Genomic DNA, 25,294 nt, shown 5'->3' on the forward strand with positions numbered 1-25,294 from the left:
TGGGAGACCGAGCTTGAGACCTCTATCTCCGGTCCCACAAAAGAGACCATCTAATTGAAACGAAACCGCCTCACCGAGCCCACAGCCGACCCAAGAATGGCGGCAATGGAACCGGAAATGTTCAGCAAAAGATGTGAGCTATTTTTAGATTTGGCGGGAGTTGGGTCAAAACTGATTTAAAAGTGCTTTTTTCGTGTAAGTGTGTAATAAAGGCTAATATATTGTAATGTACGCTAATAGATTGTAATATACGCTAATTGTTTGTAATGTAGCCAACGCTAAATGATTGTGATTTACGCTACTAGATTGTAATGCACGCTAATAGATTGTAATGTACGCTAATAGATTGTGATGTACGCTAAAATATTGTAATATACGCTAATAGATTGTAATGTACGCATATAGATTGTAATGTACGCTAAAAGATTGTAATGTACGCTAATAGATTGTAATATACGCTAAAAGATGTAATGTACGCATATAGTTTATAATGTACGCTAATAGATTGTAATGTGCAATGCTGACAAAGCCAACAGATTGTGTAAGAGAAAAACACACACACAGTACAGCATAAACACATCGACGACACGTGCGATACAGCTCACCCTTGGCTGGGCGAGTTAATCCTGTCTTTGATAGCGTGAGTAAAACAAGCGCACTGCCTAAACTAGTCATAGAGGGAGCCTGTACTCAAAACAGTGAAACACTGTTTGATAACTCGATACTTTTCAACTATTTAAACCTATGCTCTTCCTACACTAGCCGCAGTCATATCCCAAATCCCGCGTCAAAAGTTAAATCCGGTTGTAATCTTATCTTTAAAATTGCTGACTGGAAATAATAATTCGGAAATTAAGTCTTCCTTTAGTACAAATATAGATCTTACTATCTTATCGAAAGATCGAAAATAGGTATTTAATTTTTTTTTGAGAACAGTAAACGCCAATAAAATACGCACTAATATAAAGGCAGTGGATTATTTACGTACATTCCTGCACCTTAGTCTCTATCCACACCCCCACCTATACGCACCGGATGAACTCGCGTCAAGACTTTGATTACTAGCAAACCAAACGAAAACGTGGTCTTGTAAAGCTGGTTCAGGTGTGACGTCATACTAAATTTTGATTATAATTATTCCATTGACACCATTTCTTTAAATAGACTTCTCATCACGGACGTGGAACAAAACCTAACGAGCAGATTTATTTTTGTTTTCCCAATTATTGAAATATTAAGTCAAAGAGATACATGAGACGGCACATAGAACTTAATGCCATCAGGATACTGCAAATAACTGACCCTTGTCCTGCTTTGGTTGTGGCAGTAATCACGTCTTGTTTCATGACGTGTGCAGGTGATGTGTGGCAGGTGAGGTGATGTGTTGCAGGTGATGTGTTGCAGGTGATGTGTTGCAGGTGATGTGTTGCAGGTGATGTGTTGCAGGTGATGTGTTGCAGGTGATGTGTGGCAGGTGATGTGTGGCAGGTGAGGTGATGTGTTGCAGGTGATGTGTGGCAGGTGATGTGTGGCAGGTGATGTGTGCAGGTGATGTGCGGCAGGTGATGTGTGGCAGGTGACGTGTGACAGGTGATGTGTGGCAGGTGATGTGTTGCAGGTGATGTGATGTGTTGCAGGTGATGTGTGGCAGGTGATGTGTGGCAGGTGATGTGTGACAGGTGATGTGCGGCAGGTGATGTGCGGCAGGTGATGTGTCGCAGGTGATGTGTGGCAGGTGATGTGTGGCAGGTGATGTGATGTGTGGCAGGTAATGTGTGGCAGGTGATGTGATGTGTGGCAGGTGATGTGTTGCAGGTGATGTGTGGCAGGTGATGTGATGTGTGACAGGTAATGTGTGGCAGGTGATGTGTGGCAGGTGATGTGTGGCAGGTGAGGTGATGTGTGGCAGGTGATGTGTGGCAGGTAATGTGCGGCAGGTGAAGTGTAACAGGTGAGGTGATGTGTTGCAGGTGATGTGTTGCAGGTGATGTGTTGCAGGTGATGTGTGGCAGGTGATGTGTGGCAGGTGAGGTGATGTGTTGCAGGTGATGTGTGGCAGGTGATGTGTGGCAGGTGATGTGTGCAGGTGATGTGCGGCAGGTGATGTGTGGCAGGTGACGTGTGACAGGTGATGTGTGGCAGGTGATGTGTTGCAGGTGATGTGATGTGTTGCAGGTGATGTGTGGCAGGTGATGTGTGGCAGGTGATGTGTGACAGGTGATGTGCGGCAGGTGATGTGCGGCAGGTGATGTGTCGCAGGTGATGTGTGGCAGGTGATGTGTGGCAGGTGATGTGATGTGTGGCAGGTAATGTGTGGCAGGTGATGTGATGTGTGGCAGGTGATGTGTTGCAGGTGATGTGTGGCAGGTGATGTGATGTGTGGCAGGTAATGTTGGCAGGTGATGTGATGTGTGACAGGTAATGTGTGGCAGGTGATGTGTGGCAGGTGATGTGTGGCAGGTGAGGTGATGTGTGGCAGGTGATGTGTGGCAGGTAATGTGCGGCAGGTGAAGTGTAACAGGTGAGGTGATGTGTGGCAGGTGATGTGATGTGTTGCAGGTGATGTGTGGCAGGTGATGTGCGGCAGGTGATGTGTGGCAGGTGATGTGCGGCAGGTGAAGTGTAACAGGTGAGGTGATGTGTGGCAGGTGATGTGTTGCAGGTGATGTGATGTGTTGCAGGTGATGTGATGTGTTGCAGGTGATGTGATGTGTTGCAGGTGATGTGTGGCAGGTGATGTGCGGCAGGTGATGTGTGGCAGGTGATGTGTGGCAGGTGATGTATGACAGGGGATGTGTGGCAGGTGATGTGTGGCGAGTGATGTGTGGCAGTTGATGTGTAGCAGGTGATGTGTATCAGGTGATGTGTGGCAGGTGATGTATTGCAGGTGATGTGGTACAAGTGATGTGTAAAGTTCATAAAGTGAACTTTAAGGAACGAAGTAAATCAATTGACGATGGCATTATGCCGATTGTGGGGGAGAATTTATGCCAGACTACAGAAATGAAATTGCGTGCTAAGGCGATTCGATAAATTAAGTGCAGAATGATAAAAAAAAAATTCGGATAATTTGTCCGATAAATGTCAACTGAACTTTAAACACAAAAATAAAAAGTGGAGGTAAAAATAGGTCTGAGATGGCGTTTTTTAGGTTTGGAGAGTAAGTTTTCCGCAAGCTCTAATCGTCCGAGACATTTTTTTGAAGGATCCGGCAAAAATTCCACTTGCTACAAGATCATTAGTAGGCACTTTAGTTTTTACAAGATTTGTCTTACGTCACAATGGCTGGGTGTGGGTGGGTGGGTGGGTTGGTGGTCGAATCTATTTTTACAAGATTTGTTCTACGTGAAAACGGATGGGTGTTGGTTGGCTTTTTTTAGCAATTTTTTTTTAACGCTGCACACAAAAGTATTTTCCGATAACAATACTAATGTATCTAAAACTAGTGAATTTAAAGTTTGTAATAAATGTGCTTATTTGTTGTATAAATTTAAACCTTTCTGGCTGTTTGCTTATGAGTTTAAAACAGTGTCTGTAACAGACTTAACATTTTTTGAAAGGTTAGTTGTTGTTGCGATTAGTAGCTCTGGATATTCAAAGATTATCTTTAGATTTTTTAAATAAAAATACATTAGAATTCTAAATGTAATGCAGTTATGTTTTAATTCAATTAGGATTTTAAATGTAATTCCATTACGTTTTAATACACTTAGCTATGGAGGTCTACTTCAATCATCTTTATGGCCCCAATCAAAAAGTTCCCCGCAGCACTTGTCTGAGACTAGCGCTGGAGACTTGGGCACTGTCGTCTGCCTCGCCACAAAGCCAACTTAAATCTGCTACTCAATAAACGCCAAGAAAATACGCACTAATATAAAGGCAGTGGATTATTTACGTACATTCCTGCACCTTAGTCTCTACCCACACCCCCACCTAAACGCACCGGATGAACTCGCGTCAAGACCTTGATTACTAGCAAACCAAACGCAAACGTGATCTTGTAAAGCTGGTTTGGGTGTGACGTCATACTATATTTTGATTATAATTATTCCATTGACACCATTTCTTTAAATAGACTTCTCATCACGGCCCTGGAACAAAACCTAACGAGCAGATTTATTTTTGTTTTCCCAATTATTGAAAATTACGTCAAAAAGATACATGAGACGGTACATAGAACTTAATGCCATCAGGATACTTCATAGAACTGACTCTTGTCCTGCATTGGTTGAGGCAGTATTCACGTCTTGTTTCAGACAGTGCTGAATTTATATACATGACGTGTGCAGGTGATGTGTGACAGGTGATGTGCGGCAGGTGATGTGATGTGTGGCAGGTGATGTGTGGCATGTGATGTGTGGCAGGTGACGTGTGGCAGGTGATGTGTGACAGGTGATGTGTGGCATGTGATGTGTGGCAGGTGATGTGTGGCATGTGATGTGTGGCAGGTGATGTGTGGCAGGTGATGTGTGGCAGGTGATGTGTGGCATGTGATGTGTAGCAGGTGATGTGATGTGTGGCATGTGATGTGTGGCAGGTGATGTGTGGCATGTGATGTGTGGCATGTGATGTGTGGCAGGTGATGTTATGTGTGGCATGTGATGTGTGGCATGTGATGTGTGGCAGGTGATGTGTGGCATGTTATGTGTGGCAGGTGATGTGCGGCAGGTGATGTGTGGCAGGTGATGTGCGTCAGGTGATGTGTGGCAGGTGATGTGTGGCATGTGATGTGTGGCAGGTGATGTTATGTGTGGCAGGTGATGTGTGGCAGGTGATGTGTGGCAGGTGATGTGTGGCAGGTGATGTGTGGCAGGTGATGTGTGGCAGGTGATGTGTGGCAGGTGATGTGTGGCAGGTGATGTGTGGCAGGTGATGTGTGGCATTTGAAGCGATATGTGGCAGGTGATGTGTGGCAGGTGATGTGTGGCAGGTGATGTGTGGCAGGTGATGTGTGGCAGGTGATGTGTGGCAGGTGATGTGTGGCAGGTGATGTGTGGCATGTGATGTGTGCAGGTGATGTGTGGCAGGTGATGTGTGGCAGGTGATGTGTGGCAGGTGATGTGTGGCAGGTGATGTGTGGCAGGTGATGTGTGGCATTTGAAGCGATATGTGGCAGGTGATGTGTGGCAGGTGATGTGTGGCAGGTGATGTGTGGCAGGTGATGTGTGGCATTTGAAGCGATATGTGGCAGGTGGTGTGTGCAGGTGATGTATGGCAGGTGATGTGATGTGCGGCAGGTGATGTGCGGCAGGTGATGTGTGGCAGGTGATTGTGGCAGGCATTCAGCTGCAGGTGATGTGGTACAAGTGATGTGTAAAGTTCATAAAGTGAACTTTAAGGAACGAAGTAAATCAATTGACGATGGCATTATGCCGATTGTGGGGGAGAATTTATGCCAGACTACAGAAATGAAATTGCGTGCTAAGGCGATTCGATAAATTAAGTGCAGAATGATAAAAAAAAAATTCGGATAATTTGTCGGATAAATGTCAACTGAACTTTAAACACAAAAATAAAAAGTGGAGGTAAAAATAGGTCTGAGATGGCGTTTTTTAGGTTTGGAGAGTAAGTTTTCCGCAAGCTCTAATCGTCCGAGACATTTTTTTGGAGGATCCGGCAAAAATTCCACTTGCTACAAGATCATTAGTAGGCACTTTAGTTTTTACAAGATTTGTCTTACGTCACAATGGCTGGGTGTGGGTGGGTGGGTGGGTTGGTGGTCGAATCTATTTTTACAAGATTTGTTCTACGTCAAAACGGATGGGTGTTGGTTGGCTTTTTTTAGCAATTTTTTTTTAACGCTGCACATAAAAGTATTTTCCGATAACAATACTAATGTATCTAAAACTACTGAATTTAACGTTTGTAATAAATGTGCTTATTTGTTGTATAAATTTAAACCTTTCTGGCTGTTTGCTTATGAGTTTAAAACAGTGTCTGTAACAGACTTAACATTTTTTGAAAGGTTAGTTGTTGTTGCGATTAGTAGCTCTAGATATTCAAAGATTATCTTTAGATTTTTTAAATAAAAATACATTAGAATTCTAAATGTAATGCAGTTATGTTTTAATTCAATTAGGATTTTAAATGTAATTCCATTACGTTTTAATTCACTTAGCTATGGAGGTCTACTTCAATCATCTTTATGGCCCCAATCAAAAAGTTCCCCGCAGCACTTGTCTGAGACTAGCGCTGGAGACTTGTGCACTGTCGTCTGCCTCGCCACAAAGCCAACTTAAATCTGCTACTCAATAAATCACCCCCCCCCTCATTGCACGCAGTGGATTGGCGTGTCCCTCGGCAGACGATTAACTTAACCACCCACAACCCTCCCCCACTTAATACCCACCTACCAACCCTCCCTCCCTCAACACCAACAAACCAACACAACCCCACTCATCACCCACCTACAAACCCTCCCTCCCTCAACACCAACAAACCAACACAACCCCACTCATCACCCACCTACCAACCCTCCCCCACTCACCCACCAACCCTCCCCCACTCACCTACCAACCCTCCCCCACTCAACAGCTTTACAATTTTTTAAGCCCACAAAGCGGATTAGAGATTTATTTGGAGCACAATCGCTTGTCATAATGTGGAAAAATTTGGACGAAAATTGTGAACAAATTAGAACAAAATGTAAAGCAATTAGGAAGAAATCCTGCAAGAAAGGAAATTACATAAAAACTAAGATAAATAGATAATGACTGCAGATAACGATTAGATAAAGGCAGTAGATAGAGATTATTCAATTATTTAATAGCCTTTTATGTTATTATTATTGATTTTAAAATCGAGCACAAAATAAGATGGTGCAAAAACTAAAACTCATCTCCTATCCTTTTAGAAATTGCATTATTCAAAAATGTTTCTTCAATTTTAATTTTTTTTTCTTTTTAAATTATAATCTCAATCCAATTGAAGAAAAAAAAATTGACCTTGCACATGAAATATCCTGGGTGTCATTCGGTTATGCAGGCCAGGTGCTATTTTGTGTACCTGACGTTAATGTGTTTAAAAAACTTTTATTTACCTGATAATACTAAAAATAGTTTACGTCAGTACACTCCGCGTGGCCGAGCTGTAGCGCGCTCGACTAGTTACCCGAAAGCATGGAGTTCGTATCCCAGACTAGCTTGTAATGAGTCCCTAAGCCCAAGCGGCTCTGGTGGATTCTCTCTCACTCACTAAGATGACAGACTTTACTAAGTGTTTTTTTATACCGAGGTCGCAGAAACAGATGAACTCTACTTCATCTGCTTAATACTCCGTTAGTTCTGAAAGGCTAACTTTAATTCACTTTATTTATAGTACTTTCATTAATAATGAAAAATAAAGCAAGGCTCATATTTCGAAGTGAATTTTGAAACCGTTGGTTCTTCGTATTTTAAATAATTGATTTTAGCGTATGACATAGACATATGGACTTAACGCCCATACAAGGGTAGCATAAAATAATGAAGTTACGTCACCGGCAGGCGGCGACAACTCCACTTCCTCAAGTCCCACTACTCTGATTTGAATGATTTCCCTTGCTTGAGGAAAGTGGGCTGACAATCGCTAGAGGCTTTCTTGGGGCGATTTGTTTGAATTTTTGTGGGGCTTCCTCTTCCGTTCGACGTTTGATACTCACTTCTGCTGGGAATTCCACGCGTTACACGGAGTAATTCTGGGAATTTCACATCTTTTTTCTTATCATGCTAGAGATTGGTAATTTTCTTGCGAGTTTATTTAAAAAAAAAGATTATGACGTGGTTTGAAAATTAGACTGCTTGTTACACTAATGATTAGACTGGTTGGGAGCTAATGATAGCATCTTTGTTGATCTATGTGAACCTAGATATCTAATCATCCATTAATACATCCTGTATACATAATAAATACATACGTCACACAGAATACATCCCTCATACATAATACATCCCTCATACATAATACATGCCTTATACATAATACATCCCTCACACATAATACATCACTCACACAGAATACATCACTCACACAGAATACATCCCTCACACATCATACACACCTTACACAGAATACAGCAACGGTCACCATATACTACTGTCAAAGCATGACGCAAATAACATACATACATTATGCATCGCACGTCATCCGTCATATGTCATACACCATTCATCATTCGCTACACATCATACATTAAATATCACACGCCACTCATCATACATCATGCATTGAGCATCATACAGCCGACATCAGACATCGTCGGACAGTAGACGCCAGACAGCGGTCAGCACACAGCGGTCAGCAGACGCCAGACAGCGGTCAGCAGACAGTAGACAGCAGACAGTAGACAGCAGATAACAGACAGCAATAAGCAGATAGTAGACAGTAGACTCTAGACAGCGGTCAGCAAACGACAGACAGCAGACAGTAGATATCAGACAGTATACAGCGATCAGGAGACAACAGACAGCAGACGTCAAACAGCACACTAATCGTGTAGACAGCTAACAACCCGGTACCCACAAAACAGAGCCTACATCTAACAGAACTCCCCACCTCTGTCGACCCCGGATCTATCCCCGCCCTCTACCCGTTTTTTCAGACAGACTTTTATTCTGTCTCGTTTTTCATACAGACTTTTTTACTTTCTCGTATATACGAAGTATAGAGAAAGTATTGTAATCGTGCAAAAAAAAAAATCGAGATTTTTACAGATCTCGACGTTTTACACCTCACTGATACGGAAAAACATAATTTTGCAATCTTGTCCGTATGTCTGTGTGTGTGTGTGTCTGTGTGTCTGTGTGTCTGTGTGTCTGTGTGTCCGTGTGTAAAAACGATAACTTGAGTACCGTTACAGCTAGGTTGATGAAATTTCATATATAAGTATTATATCAAAATCGTAGATCCGTATCAACTTTTGAGCGATTTCCGATAACCGGAAGTGGTACTTTTCCTACTTTGAATTTTTCAAAAGCCTATATCTTGAGTACTATTTCAGATAGATAAATGAAATTTCACATGTAAGTAAAAGATCTAATTCTCTACCTTCTGTTAAATTTTGAGTAATTTCCGTTGACTGGAAGTAGTAATTTACGCTACTTCCGATTTCTCAAAAAACTAATGTAAATTTTAAAAGTAGTAATAATATTGCGCACTATTATGCGCTTTTTTATAAGGCGTTCACTTGGTGTGCAATTAATTTGTCTACGAGATTTTATTCTATTTTTAAAACTTTAAGTATTTAAAATGGATTAAAAATCATGTATATAGCCCGAGTTCCCATCCCCTGTTATTTTATATAAGAATATTCGAGAAAGTTTAGGGGAGATCACTCCCGGTTTATTTCTGTCTCGTTTTTCATACAGACTTTTATTCTGTTTCGTTTTTCAGACAAACTTTTTTTCTGTCTCGTTTTTCATACAGACTTTTATTCTGTCTCGTTTTTCAGACAGACTTTTTTTCTGTCTCGTTTTTCATACACACTTTTATTCTTTCTCGTTTTTCAGACAGACTTTTATTCCGCCTCGCTTTCATCTTTTCTTTCTCTAATTCCCCTCACTAATCTCTGATGCAAATAAAGATGCAAATTCCAGATTTATATTGAAGTGTGGCTTGTCTTGTGTTTGCTGTGGAAAAAAAATGTCCGCAAACAATTCCATTTTTATCTGTTACCCTTTCAGCTTTAAATTGGGAGATACACTGAAGCTTCTGGTACGTGGGAGATAACAATATCAAAATCTCAATAGAGAAATCGGCTATAAGGGGTCATCTGACCCCCCCCCCCTCCGCAAATGAAAAGTAAGCGAAATGGACGCATATATATATATATATATATATATATATATATATATATATATATATATATGTATATGTGTGTGTGTGTATGTATGTATGTATGTATGTATATATTTTTGTGTGTATGTGTGTGTGCAAAAAGATGCAGGCATCTATGTCGATTTAGTATTTTTAGGGTCCTCCTCTTCCCCACCCCAGGTCTATTCCACCCTCCCCCCTCCCCCGTTCATTATCCTCTTGTATTGTCCATGTTGCAGATAGATTGTGAAAGACTACCTTCTACAGAATGACCAACCATTCCACAGAATAACCAACTATTCCACAGAATGACCAACCATTCCACAGAATAACCAACTATTCCACAGAATGACCAACCATTCCACAGAATGACCAACCATTCCACAGAATAACCAACTATTCCACAGAATGACCAACCATTCCACAGAATAACCAACTATTCCACAGAATGACCAACCATTCCACAGAATAACCAACTATTCCACAGAATGACCAACCATTCCACAGAATAACCAACTATTCCACAGAATGACCAACCATTCCACAGAATAACCAACCATTCCACAGAATGACCAACCATTCCACAGAATGACCAACCATTCCACAGAATATCCAGTCATCCTATGACAAGCATGAAATGATGTACCAGAGTAGGAAATAAATAGTATTTCGTACTTTCGCTAGGCATTCTACAGATACAAAAAAAATAAGTGGCCAGTAAGGTGTAGATTAAGGTTGTTTCTATCAGAAGATTTCCTTACCCTAACCCTAAACCTTATCTCTAGCCCTATGTTTAGCTCTCGCCCTAACTTTAAGGGTTATGTTTAATGTTAGGATAAGGTTTGAGACAGGGGTAACACCCTATTGCAGATTTTTGTCCGTAGATAATATAAAGGTAGGTGCCTTGGGGGAGGGGGGGGAGGTTATATGTTAGTTGACGTGGGGGAGAACGATAGTAATCAGGGTGTAATGAACAGTATGTAATGTGTAATGTCCTGTTCCCCAGTGGTGTAAGAATAAAAAAAACCACAATTTCCAAAGCAAGAAATCTGAACAATATGAATGTATAGGTAGTGGACATAATGCCATTGGGGGCAAGGGGGGACGGGGGACGACTACGAGACAATGTTTTATGGTATTGGTACGTCGTTCTATGGTGTCTATATTACACAGAGGTCGAGGGTCGCAGAGTTTATTGTGTAGCTGATCTGAATAGGTATGCTCGTTGGGCCTTTGTCACTGAGTTTTCTCAGCTACTGATGTGAATGGGGGTTGTTGGTTAGACTGTTGTCAATGGGGATTGTTGGTTAGACTGTCGTCAATGGGGATTGTTGGTTAGACTGTCGTTAATGGGCATTGAATTGCGAGTACAGTGATATATGTATTGTATATTTAGTGCACTGATACAAGTTATGTTTTATGTAAAAAAATGTTTTAGTCAAGAGGTTATTTTTAATAATTCAAGTTGTTTTGGTTTTATTAAGAACAATTTTGAACTAAATCTAAAAATAGAACTTGAAAATTATAAAAGAAAATTTTCTGGTAATTTTTGAAAACCGTATCCCGAGGGTAGATTTCAGAAATAAAAAATAAGTTGTTATAATAATAAACCAGATATTGCCATAGAACACAATTATGATTGTCAAAACTATCATTGTCAAAGCTATTTTAGCCATAGCTGTTTATCCAGCTATTTTCTGATGGATAAAGTATACCAATTAGCAAAAACTAATACCAGGATAAAAATGCACATTAAAAAAACAACAACAAATCACAACACATCACAAAAAAACACATCACGACAAACACATCACAAAAAACATCACAACAAACATCACAACAAATATATTTTTGTGAAGATCCTTAAGTCAACCCTCTCTCCACCCTTCCCCCCCCCCCCATCCCACACAACATACACCATAAATATGAATTTTTAAAAAAAATTTCAATGTTTATCATTCCATGAGATCGACCCCTCTAAAACAGGCGCCAGTTTCACATCAGACGACGCCATCTTAAACCCTGGCTTAATGAGACGATGTATTGCCGACACAATATACATGCCATCATCTTCTGCAGTTATACAACATACCCACCGCCTCCCCCACCCCCTGTAGTTTGACAAGGACAATAAAACAAATATGAGAGGCGTCCTTTGATGGCTCATTAATGAACGTCATGGGCGGGAGTTATGGGTCTTGGCACATTGCTGATTGCCAGATTTTTTGTTGTTCTACGTGTCCATACAACAACACCATATACAGTATGTGGTGTGGGCTTAAAACATAACGATAAACGGAGGTTAACTATCAGTAACTTCAAGAATAGACCGTAACTAGATTTAGGTGCAGTTATTGCTTTGTTACATTAGTTACTTTTTTGTTATCATTTATCCTTCTTTGTTACAAGCTGAATCTCTACGCGATTATGTATTAAAATCAAATAATACAATGGATTCATGCACACATTTTAAAATGCAGTTGGAGAGAAAAATTAAAGATTAAAGATGTTTGATTGTTGAAACATTGAAGTCACTAAGAAAACAAGTTGCCACTAAGAAAACAAGTTGTGTACTAAAACCATAATGTTCTACAATTCATCTAAGATTCGATTGTGAGAACAATGTCAAAGATAAAACATGAAGTGGCTTGATCACCTTATGGTGATGATGTGTGAAGCGATGCCCTTTACATACAAACAGCTACTGAAGCGCTGTTTAGGTTAGCTGAGGACGGTATCCATATATCATGGTGCAAACAATATTAAGATTTATTGGTGATTTATCTACCCGACTGACCCATGGTCAGTAGAATCTGCGCGACACTGCTCGCCCCGCCCTTTCACATCCTGTCAAACTCAAACTTTCTGGGGATCCAGCAGGATTTGAACCCAAGACAGCTGGGGTGATGGCTGCAAGTTTAACGCGTTGGCTACACAGTTCATAACACGGGCTTAAGTAAGCATGAAAAAAATCAACCTTATATTGTCTGACACTATTGTGAAAATGTGGTGGCATTACTGACAAAACCCCTGACACTATCAACAAAACCCCTAACACTATCAACAAAACCCTTAAATAACACTATCAACAAAACCCCTGACACTATCAACAAAACCCCTGACACTATCAACAAAACCCCTGACACTATCAACAAAACCCTGGACACTATCAACAAAACCCCTGACACTATCAACAAAACCCCTGACACTATCAACAAAACCCTTAAATAACACTATCAACAAAACCCCTGACACTATCAACAAAACCCCTGACACTATCAACAAAACCCCTGACACTATCAACAAAACCCTTAAATAACACTATCAACAAAACCCCTGACACTATCAACAAAACCCCTGACACTATCAACAAAACCCCTGACACTATCAACAAAACCCCTGACACTATCAACAAAACCCCTGACACTATCAACAAAACCCCTGACACTATCAACAAAACCCTGGACACTATCAACAAAACCCCTGACACTATCAACAAAACCCCTGACACTATCAACAAAACCCCTGACACTATCAACAAAACCCCTGACACTATCAACAAAACCCCTGACACTATCAACAAAACCCCTGACACTATCAACAAAACCCCTGACACTATCAACAAAACCCCTGACACTATCAACAAAACCCCTGACACTATCAACAAAACCCCTGACACTATCAACAAAACCCCTGACACTATCAACAAAACCCTTGACACTATCAACAAAACCCCTGACACTAACAACAAAACCCCTGGCACTAACAACAAAACCCCTGACACTATCAACAAAACCCTTAAATAACACTATCAACAAAACCCCTGACACTATCAACAAAACCCCTGACACTATCAACAAAACCCCTGACACTATCAACAAAACCCCTGACACTATCAACAAAACCCTGGACACTATCAACAAAACCCCTGACACTATCAACAAAACCCCTGACACTATCAACAAAACCCTTAAATAACACTATCAACAAAACCCCTGACACTATCAACAAAACCCCTGACACTATCAACAAAACCCCTGACACTATCAACAAAACCCTTAAATAACACTATCAACAAAACCCCTGACACTATCAACAAAACCCCTGACACTATCAACAAAACCCCTGACACTATCAACAAAACCCCTGACACTATCAACAAAACCCCTGACACTATCAACAAAACCCCTGACACTATCAACAAAACCCTGGACACTATCAACAAAACCCCTGACACTATCAACAAAACCCCTGACACTATCAACAAAACCCCTGACACTATCAACAAAACCCCTGACACTATCAACAAAACCCCTGACACTAGCAACAAAACCCCTGACACTATCAACAAAACCCCTGACACTATCAACAAAACCCCTGACACTATCAACAAAACCCCTGACACTATCAACAAAACCCCTGACACTATCAACAAAACCCCTGACACTATCAACAAAACCCTTGACACTATCAACAAAACCCCTGACACTAACAACAAAACCCCTGGCACTAACAACAAAACCCCTGACACTATCAACAAAACCCCTGACACTATCAACAAAACCCTGGACACTATCAACAAAACCCCTGACACTATCAACAAAACCCCTGACACTAACAACAAAACCCCTGGCACTAACAACAAAACCCCTGACACTATCAACAAAACCCCTGACACTATCAACAAAACCCCTGACACTATCAACAAAACCCCTGACACTATCAACAAAACCCTTGACACTATCAACAAAACCCTTGACACTATCAACAAAACCCTTGACACTATCAACAAAACCCCTGAAACTATCAACAAAACCCTTGACACTATCAACAAAACCCCTGACACTATCAACAAAACCCCTGACACTATCAACAAAACCCTTGACACTATCAACAAAACCCCTGACACTATCAACAAAACCCTTGACACTATCAACAAAACCCCTGACACTATCAACAAAACCCCTGACACTATCAACAAAACCCCTGACACTATCAACAAAACCCTGGACACTATCAACAAAACCCCTGACACTATCAACAAAACCCCTGACACTATCAACAAAACCCTGGACACTATCAACAAAACCCTTAAATAACACTATCAACAAAACCCCTGACACTATCAACAAAACCCCTGACACTATCAACAAAACCCCTGACACTATCAACAAAACCCCTGACACTATCAACAAAACCCTGGACACTATCAACAAAACCCCTGACACTATCAACAAAACCCCTGACACTATCAACAAAACCCTTAAATAACACTATCAACAAAACCCCTGACACTATCAACAAAACCCCTGACACTATCAACAAAACCCCTGACACTATCAACAAAACCCTTAAATAACACTATCAACAAAACCCCTGACACTATCAACAAAACCCCTGACACTATCAACAAAACCCCTGACACTATCAACAAAACCCCTGACACTATCAACAAAACCCCTGACACTATCAACAAAACCCCTGACACTATCAACAAAACCCTGGACACTATCAACAAAACCCCTGACACTATCAACAAAACCCCTGACACTATCAACAAAACCCCTGACACTATCAACAAAACCCCTGACACTATCAACAAAACCCCTGACACTATCAACAAAACCCCTGACACTATCAACAAAACCCCTGACACTATCAACAAAACCCCTGACACTATCAACAAAACCCCTGACACTATCAACAAAACCCCTGACACTATCAACAAAACCCCTGACACTATCAACAAAACCCTTGACACTATCAACAAAACCCCTGACACTAACAACAAAACCCCTGGCACTAACAACAAAACCCCTGACACTATCAACAAAACCCCTGACACTATCAACAAAACCCTGGACACTATCAACAAAACCCCTGACACTATCAACAAAACCCCTGACACTAACAACAAAACCCCTGGCACTTACAACAAAACCCCTGACACTATCAACAAAACCCCTGACACTATCAACAAAACCCCTGACACTATCAACAAAACCCCTGACACTATCAACAAAACCCTTGACACTATCAACAAAACCCTTGACACTATCAACAAAACCCTTGACACTATCAACAAAACCCCTGAAACTATCAACAAAACCCTTGACACTATCAACAAAACCCCTGACACTATCAACAAAACCCCTGACACTATCAACAAAACCCTTGACACTATCAACAAAACCCCTGACACTATCAACAAAACCCTTGACACTATCAACAAAACCCCTGACACTAACAACAAAACCCCTGACACTATCAACAAAACCCCTGACACTATCAACAAAACCCCTGACACTATCATCAAAACCCCTGACACTATCAACAAAACCCCTGACACTATCAACAAAACCCCTGACACTATCAACCAAACCCCTGGCTCTAGTGACTATCTGTTGACATTTGTAAAAGGACGCAGTTGTTGAGACAAGCTGGAGAGATGTCCGAGTGCTCTTACAGTGAGCAGCCTGCCCACGTGAGGTAGGGGAGGGGGAGGGGGGTGAGCAGTTGGACGGCCATAATGTGTGATTGTTTGACTGCAGAAAAGTGCACATCCCTAAACATCGGGGAATTGCAAAACATCACAAAGCATGAAATCACAAAGCATCATGAAATCACAAAACATCATGAAATCACAAAACATCATAAAAGATGGCTGCCCCAGCCACTTTAGATATTCTATTTTAACACAAATTGCCATTTTCTGTTAGTTGACATAAAATTTAAAAAATTTCTTCATAATCATGGCCAAAACATTTTTACAATTCCAGACCATTATTATCATTGTTTAGTATACATGTACTCTACTTCTTCTACCCCACAGTGCATCAGATCCCTTACATAATTGATTGCACGTCAAGCACACGTTGATGGCAAACATCCGCCAGACTGACCGGAGAAAGGAAGATGTCTTGGAGGTTTGTGGAACGCTTCCTTCCGTGTTGATCAAGACGTTACAAGACGCCTTCGCCACAGATGGGATAAACAAATATTACGCAATGTTCAGGGGTGCGAGCGTTCTAGACATCTAGAAATACATTTTAGCGTTTTACAAACATTGACAATGTCACACTGACTCGCCCTACTAGAATGTCAAATTTTTTTTCTTTAAATCTACTGGCAAGGAAAATGAGATTGCACTCTCTATTTTGAAAATAATTCGACATTAGGATTAAAGCTAATGAAAAATATCGGTGTCAATGTAAAATCTCTCCCCCCCCCCCCTTGTACACACTTGTCCACCAATCAACTATTGACAAGTTTAATGAAAGTATCAGATACAGTTGACTGCCCTGCTCATCGTGCAGACAGCAAACACGTCTACATACGCTGATTCCATGGGAAGTATTTATAGACCAGACTGTCGTCCATGTTTTTTTGTGGGGGTCTCCTGGTATGTTTTACTTTTCTCCCCGCGTTTTTCGGGGTCTACTTGCACGTGATACTGTTGAGATACTGGGAACAGTAGACCTATCTTTGTGACTAGCATCTGACCAGTGGCTATCGTTGGGTCACACAGTAGACCTATCTTTGTGACTAGCATCTGACCAGTGGCTATCGCTGGATCACACAGTAGACCTATCTTTGTGACTAGCATCTGACCAGTGGCTATCGTTGGGTCACACAGTAGACCTATCTTTGTGACTAGCATCTGACCAGTGGCTATCGTTGGGTCACACAGTAGACCTATCTTTGTGACTAGCATCAGACCAGTGGCTATCGCTGGATCACACAGTAGACCTATCTTTGTGACCAGCATCAGACCAGTGGCTATCGCTGGATCACACAGTAGACCTATCTTTGTGACCAGCATCAGACCAGTGGCTATCGCTGGATCACACAGTAGACCTATCTTTGTGACCAGCATCAGACCAGTGGCTATCGCTGGATCACACAGTAGACCTATCTTTGTGACCAGCATCAGACCAGTGGCTATCGCTGGATCACACAGTAGACCTATCTTTGTGACCAGCATCAGACCAGTGGCTATCGCTGGATCACACAGTAGACCTATCTTTGTGACCAGCATCAGACCAGTGGCTATCGCTGGGGCAGCTGGATAGGTCATCTGTTACTGGTTTGTAAAACACACTAAAACAAGACACCATATCACTGTAAAAAATAAACATAGACACGCTCCAATGGGCCCATTGACCAACTTAGACACACCCACACATGGCCTACAAAAAAAACTTAAAAACGCCCCCACATTCTTGTCAACACGTAGACACGCCCCCAATCGGCCTATTGATCAAACTAGACACACCCCCAATCGGCCCATTGACCAACTTAAACACGCCCTAATCGGCCTATTGGCCAAATTAGACACGCCCCTACGCTTCCAATAAAAAAAACGTAGACACACCCCCACATGACCTACCACCAAAATTAAAAAAAAAAATTAAAGTTCCACAAAATGGCACCTTGACCCACAAAATCCAAAACTATTTTTAAATCGCCATCTTTCAAGCCGTCGTGGGAGGAGCTTAGGCGCGCGCTCAAATATCAAAACCCGTCTTAAATCCCCGCCCCAAAGGTCATTAACCTCCACTCATATTTCTTTCATATCCCATCATTCTCTTTTCACGTTAGAATTTAATTGAAGTTCAGCACAATAGGTTTTAAAATGTAGCGTTCTACGATAGTTCAGTCGGTGTCTCAGAACACTACTTCACTTGCCCCATAGACCGTTAGGTTTGTAAGGGAACTTGACATAGAATCCCCACGAACTATTTGTTAGGATCCCACAAGTCTTACTAGTGTGCAGTTTTAAAAGTTCTTTCAGAGAACGATAGTGCCGGTTTTTTAAAACTCGTGTGGTAAGGTAAAATAAATAACCTAACAACCAGACAATTAACCCTGTATTACAATGGTCAGTTAATTAACAACCAGACTATTAACCCTGTATTACAATGGTCAGTTAATTAACAACCAGACAATTAACCCTGTATTACAATGGACAAGTTAATTAACGTCTTAAATTAACTCCTCTATACAATGGACCAGTTAATTAACAACCAGACAATTAACCCTGTATTACAATGGACAAGTTAATTAACGCCTTAAATTAACTCCTGTATTACAATGGACCAGTTAATTAACAACCAGACTATTAACCCTGTATTACAATGGTCAGTTAATTAACAACCAGACAATTAACCCTGTATTTCAATGGACAAGTTAATTAACGCCCACACATTAACTCCTCTATTACAATGGACCAGTTAATTAACAACCAGACAATTAACGCGGCTGCGATGCTCCACACAATGTTTTAATTACTCGCTTAATTAATGAAGTCTTGAACATGACATTTAAACAAAATCCATTTTCTATTAACGGGTGATCCCATTGCCGGACAGATCGGGGAGGAGGGGGTGGATTTTTTAAATCAATGACCTTGACCTTCAAGAGGTGACCTGCTTTCATTCTCAAGGAAAGAAAAACAGACAACAAGCCACCTCAGATGATTTTTTTCTTTAGAGTGGGCGTGGTCTCAAGACTGTCTTGTCCGTTTGAAGTCCGTCTTTTGTGTTTTGAGACCGTCTTGAATCTCAAGTAACGTGAGTGGAGTTTTGTTGGAAGACGTATTTGTGTTGACGTCAAGAGGTTTTGGTGGGGACGTCAAGAGGTTTTGGTGGGGACGTCAAGAGGTTTTGGTGGGGACGTCAATAGGTTTTGGTTGGGACGTCAAGAGGTTTTGGTGGGGACGTCAAGAGGTTTTGGTGGGGACGTCAAGAGGTTTTGGTGTTGACGTCAAGAGGTTTTGGTAGGGACGTCAAGAGGTTTTGGTGGGGACGTCAAGAGGTTTTGGTGTTGACGTCAAGAGGTTTTGGTGTTGACGTCAAGAGGTTTTGGTGGGGACGTCAAGAGGTTTTGGTGTTGACGTCAAGAGGTTTTGGTGGGGACGTCAAGAGGTTTTGGTGGGGACGTCAAGAGGTTTTGGTGGGGACGTCAAGAGGTTTTGGTGTTGACGTCAAGAGGTTTTGGTGGGGACGTCAAGAGGTTTTGGTGGGGACGTCAAGAGGTTTTAGTGGGGACGTCATGAGGTTTTGGTGGGGACGTCAAGAGGTTTTGGTGGGGACGTCAAGAGGTTTTAGTGGGGACGTCATGAGGTTTTGGTGGGGACGTCAAGAGGTTTTGGTTTTGGTGGGGGACGTCAAGAGGTTTAGGTTTTGGTGGCGGACGTCAAGAGGTTTAGGTTTTGGTGGGGGACGTCAAGAGGTTTAGGTTTTGGTGGGGGACGTCAAGAGGTTTTGGTGGGGACGTCAAGAGGTTTTGGTGGGGGACGTCAAGAGGTTTTTTTCCTGACGTCAGCGCAGGGTTATAAGTGAACGCAGGGTGTGTAATAAATTATATTAAGGGAAATACTCTGGTTATGTAGTGAAGTGGGACTGCTAAGAAAGGACACCAGCAAAGTGTCGTATGAAATCTCATTTGGTCTGGGGTGCCATTTAGGTAGAGCATGTTTTAAAATTTTTCAAAGAGACAGTAGCGGTAGATCGCTAGGCTGCTAACCCGAAAGACTCGAGTTCGAATCTCGGACTGGAGTCTGTAGGACGTCTCCGAGTCCACCCAGCTCTAATGGGTACCTGATTTTTAGGGAATGTTGAGGCGGTCAGGTATATCAGAGACCACACCGTCCCTGCTTATATCGAGGTCAAGAAACTGATGAACTCTACTTTATCCTCCCTATTGACTATCGCTGTAAGAGAGTAGCTTCTTGAGGTATAATGTGTTGGGTCATCAACTTGGTATTGTATTGACCTATTGGGACATCAATGCGCTACTGAGTGAAGAAACATTCAGAGCGCTATGCACGGCCGGTGAGGCTGAGAGAATAGCATAGTTGTATCTTATACTTCGATCTCTCCAATACACACCAGCCATTGAAGTCAAACATTTTAATTTGTTTCAAGCTTTATACAATTGAATAGAGCTACATATTTGCTAATTACAGTCGTTAATTTTACATCACGGTTGCAGAGTCGAAATAAATTCTCTCCTAGACTTTGAACTTGTTACAAAATACCCGTCTATGTAGGTGAGAGCAAAATAAGTCAGGTTTTTTAGACCTAACACGTATGTTTAGAAGTAACAGGAGGGGTGGGGGGGGGGGGGGGGCGGTTGTTATAATGTCATCAGAATGTCAACTACTATTATATATTTTTTTAAATATTGCATTTTTCTGTCGGTTAGACCACTACACTACCCGTGTGCTCATAAGTTTGATTAATTTGTGCAAAAAATAACAATATTCAATGTCTGTAAAACGAGCAAAAGTTTTATTTTCGAAAAGTAAAGCTTCTTACTTTCTTGGGAAGAACGAAATTTACACATTAACAAGTTTTTAAAAATCGGGTGGTGTCGCGAAATGCAATTGTTCATTGTTAAATTAAATTCTGCATAATCAATTTAGATAACAACTGTAAAAAATCCTTAATGAACACAACACATGCAGACTCAACAATTAATTCACGTTGTCAATTTAAAGAAGTGCGTTTTGTACTCACCCTGAGCTCATCAATTTAATTACAAGTAAAACACGTAATGAGCTACCGTTATTGGTGAGAGAAAAACTACTCCAATAGTAATTTGCATATCATTGACGTAAAGAGGGTCTAGGAAAACTAGCCATAGCACGAGACGAGGCACTTACGTCATATTATCATATCCATTCATGGAAGCCACGCGCTAACGTGAGTGGGCTCCGCGCGGATGTGGCATCGCTCTGTCACAGACAGCGCCAGGGGAGGGGGTCCTGCCCGCGGGGGAGAGGGGGTCACGTCGTTAGGGGAGGGGGACCCACCGGCGGGGGAGGGGGGGTCCCGCCCGGGGGGGGGGGGGGGGAGGGGGGTCCCACCGGGGGAGGTGTCCCACCGGCGAGTGGAGGGTCCGGCCGTCGGGGGAAAGGGTCGCGAGGGGGTCCCGCTCGCGGGGTAGGGGGTCCCACCGGTGAAGGAATAACTGCATGACATGCCCGGGGTTATGTGGTGAGGACATTTGTCTCTGTCATTGTCAATTTGTCAATGTCAGCTTCTGTCACTGTCAGTACACGGTCGATGCTTTTTCAAATCTAAAAATAGTTCTCTTTGCCCTCAATGCTGGAGAGAAGTAGATTAAAATCAAACAATTTTTTCTAAAGACTTCCAATTTTACGAATGTGATGTTTAGTCAATACCTCTAAAAGAATTTGATGAAGCATTTCTTAAAAAAAAAGGGCTTAGAAAAAAAAATCCTTTAGTAAGAGACAGTGTCACAATATAGAACAAAGTTGGGATAAAAAAATATTTTTTTCTCTAATTTATCCATTTTTAAATCGAGGAATGTGCAGCCTTTTATAAAACTTCTTCAATACAAAAAAAATATGACAAAGTTAACCTCCACACAACCCTTGCCGTTAAAAACGAAAGGAAATTGCCGTTGACAACAACCCCTCTAATTAACTGTGGTTCACCCCACTAATTAACTGTGGTCCATCTCTCATATTAACTGTGGTCCACCCCCTCATTTACTTTTTTTTCGCCTCAGATAGGTAATTTACAGCGTCAGTTTGCCTTGCACGTTCGCTTTAGTATTACAGTTTTCGTCATTGGCTTGTGAGGACTGACACAGATTTACGATAGTAATTCTTCTTTCCTACTTGTAGCCTACTTTCATTCATTTTAGATGGTTTACTATACGCAGATCTAATAAAAACGTCAAATTAAAATTTTGTTTAAAAAAACCTGAAAATGCATATGTGTGATTAAATGATTCAAGGGTTTTTTTTTTCATCGGTAAAAAGTTCAAGAAAATATCATAATTTCACAGTTAAACATTTAACCGCATTCGTGTTTCAAACTTTCACGGTTCTACATTTTTCATTTTGACATTATTTTCATTTTCACATTTTAACATATTCACATTTTTTTTTTTACATTTTTACACTCTTACATTTTTGTCTATTAAAATAACAAAATTACATTACTTAAAATTTGAATTTAAAAGCACGAAAGGGACGCAACTACAAAAAATAAACGTAGAAATGAATCGAAATCTTTCGGTCTAGATATTAAATGTATTTTTTAACACACTTCAGTGTGCTTGTAAAAAATTGGATGAACTGAGTTATACAAATGCTACGTATATGGTATTTTATTTTTTATTATACTTAACGATTCTATATTTACATGCACACAAAAAAATGTCAACGCAATCAAAATATTTTTCACAAAAAAAACCTCCAAATAAAACCCAGCTGAGAATGAACATCTAGTTAGCTAAATATAGAATCGTAGAAAATGTAACTACGCAAGCTTTAAGTCCAAATTTTTCATTGAAATATTTATCCTTTATAAATTTAATCTAAGATGATTATGTTCCAGCATAAATTGCAATTATACCCCAATTTTAAAATTCTTCTCTTTCTAGCAGCAAGATCATACAACGCAAACTTTCAAGATCTCGTAAATTCAGAAACTTTTTTTTTTCAAGAAAGGTAATTCTGTAAATATCTAAACGCTCTGTTTTTATCGATTACCTCCCATGTTTGCGATAATCTTGAAAACAAAAAGTTCCAGTTCATGTAAGTGCAACATGGGACTGCATGTAAAAAAAAAGTTAACCGCCTAAAGAAAAAAGAGGAAACATGAAAAGGCTTTTAAATCCTTGTTGTCCCATGTTTGGCTCAAGTTTGTATCGAGTTTGTATATCACGTCAAAAAATGTGAAATCACTTCTCAATTTTACACACATTAATATGAGTTTTTTATTCATATTTTTTCTTTTTCATTTCTTCATTTCCTAGTAATTAATTTTTTAAAATCTTCTGATCAGATTAACATAAATGAAATTTTTGTCGATTCCATGTCCTTGAAGATATTTCTGGTAAAAAAGAAATTATTTTATGTACTTTGGAAAATTACTTTTAGGCTAAAAAATATTAATTATAATTATCGTCGTGTATTCTGTATCGTCTTAACGACACTGAACTATAAAGAAATCAGCAATTTATGAGTTATCCTCTCTTTATGTTGTTAGGCTGTCGCCCATTGTTAGGGAGAATAAATTTTTTTTAACAAATTGGTGTAGCTGTAGCTATATATCCAAAAGACCGACATTGACAAAAGACCGACACGGAAGTAAGGCCGACAACAAACCGCAATTACAGGCATGTTTAGTATTTATTAAAAACAACTTACATAATGATGCAGTTAAAGTAAAATATAGAAAAAATATACAGCCTAGTATGATGAATTGTATGCTATTTCACTTTCGACGCTTTAGCCGTCATAGTATAATTTTTATGGCTTAGATGTGGGTGGAATATAACATATTTTTATGTCCAAGGTTCTCTACTCAATAGTTTCATATGATAATAGTTTACGGTACTTCAGATTTTCTTGAACATCGCTGAATCTCCAAGTTGGAACATTAGAACTGATTTGTTAAAAGTTTAAAAAAAAAATTAGTGCGGTTTTGTAATGCCATAAATTATTAGTTTTGGCACACTTGTATCACAATCAAACAAATATTATATCAATTTGTTTAAAGTAATTCGCAATATACGATACTGGATTGTACTTCTAATTTTATCGGTATATAACATGTAGTCCGGTGAATGTATTTGATCGGTCTACTGCATTTGGTTTCTTTAATTTTTTCTCGAAATATGCTGGTATTGCCACCTATCTGTTTATCTTTTGTACACGCCCGTTATCTCGAGTCGCATGGGACCCGATTGTTCACCTTATAACTAGGATAGCAACTAGCATCGGCCCCTCACACAACCGTCCCGTCTATTATGTCGGCGGCTGCTGTATTTGTTCTTTGATGCTTGTCTAGAGAGGAGCTATGTAGTAACACATATTTTGGGATATTAGGATTTTTCTGTTAGTCAGACTATGATTTGTCGGCCTTATGATTTGTCGGCCTTATGGGTGTCTGTCCTTTAGTTGTCAGCCGTATAGTCTGTCGTCCTTATGTCCAGTCGATCTTTTTGATGTCGGCCTTTTGTCCGCGTCAGATATCTATATAGCTGTAGCGATGTTAGACATGTGGCTGTAGAATTGGTGTGGTTGGGTGTGCAGCATGTGGCTGTAGAGTTGATGTGGCTTGGACAGAGGCGAAGCGCGGGGGGGGGGGGGGGACATATGTCCACGGGCGCCGACCTTAGGGGGCGCCAAAATGGGTTTGTAACAGTCAAATGTAGGGTGAATGTATGTTTCGAGTGAAGGTGTAAAAAAGGCGATATAAATCTAAAATATATTGTGGGTGGGCGCATGCGCAAAAGAAAGTGGAAGTAGAGAGGATGCGGGAAAAAGAAATGGCGTTGTTTGGTAATGAAGCTGCTGTATCTTTGAATCAATAAAATTGTGTAAATTACCAGGACAATAGTTGTTTGGTGTTATCCATCATGTCTTAATATGCAATAACACAACAGTGATGCGGTTGGTATTTGTCTTGAGTTTGTGCCATGAAGTTGACAGTACAAAAAGGCCGTGACATTTTGG

The 25,294-nt window shown here is 40.7% G+C and overlaps 1 protein-coding gene across 1 annotated transcript in view; it reads right to left on the reverse strand.

Annotated features, from left to right (window-relative positions):
* The window catches only part of LOC131930171 (histamine H1 receptor), an 89,174-nt gene extending 67,762 nt beyond the window's left edge, over positions 1-21,412 (reverse strand). Inside the window, exon 1 of the mRNA XM_059286587.1 lies at positions 21,315-21,412. The gene's annotated coding sequence lies outside the window, so the exon portion shown is untranslated. The remainder of the gene's footprint in view (positions 1-21,314) is intronic.
* Positions 21,413-25,294: the final 3,882 nt, after the last annotated feature.

Source organism: Physella acuta, unplaced genomic scaffold, assembly GCF_028476545.2.
Source record: "Physella acuta isolate Inbredline_101_S28 unplaced genomic scaffold, ASM2847654v3 ptg001729l, whole genome shotgun sequence".
NCBI classification, from domain to species: Eukaryota; Metazoa; Mollusca; class Gastropoda; family Physidae; genus Physella; species Physella acuta.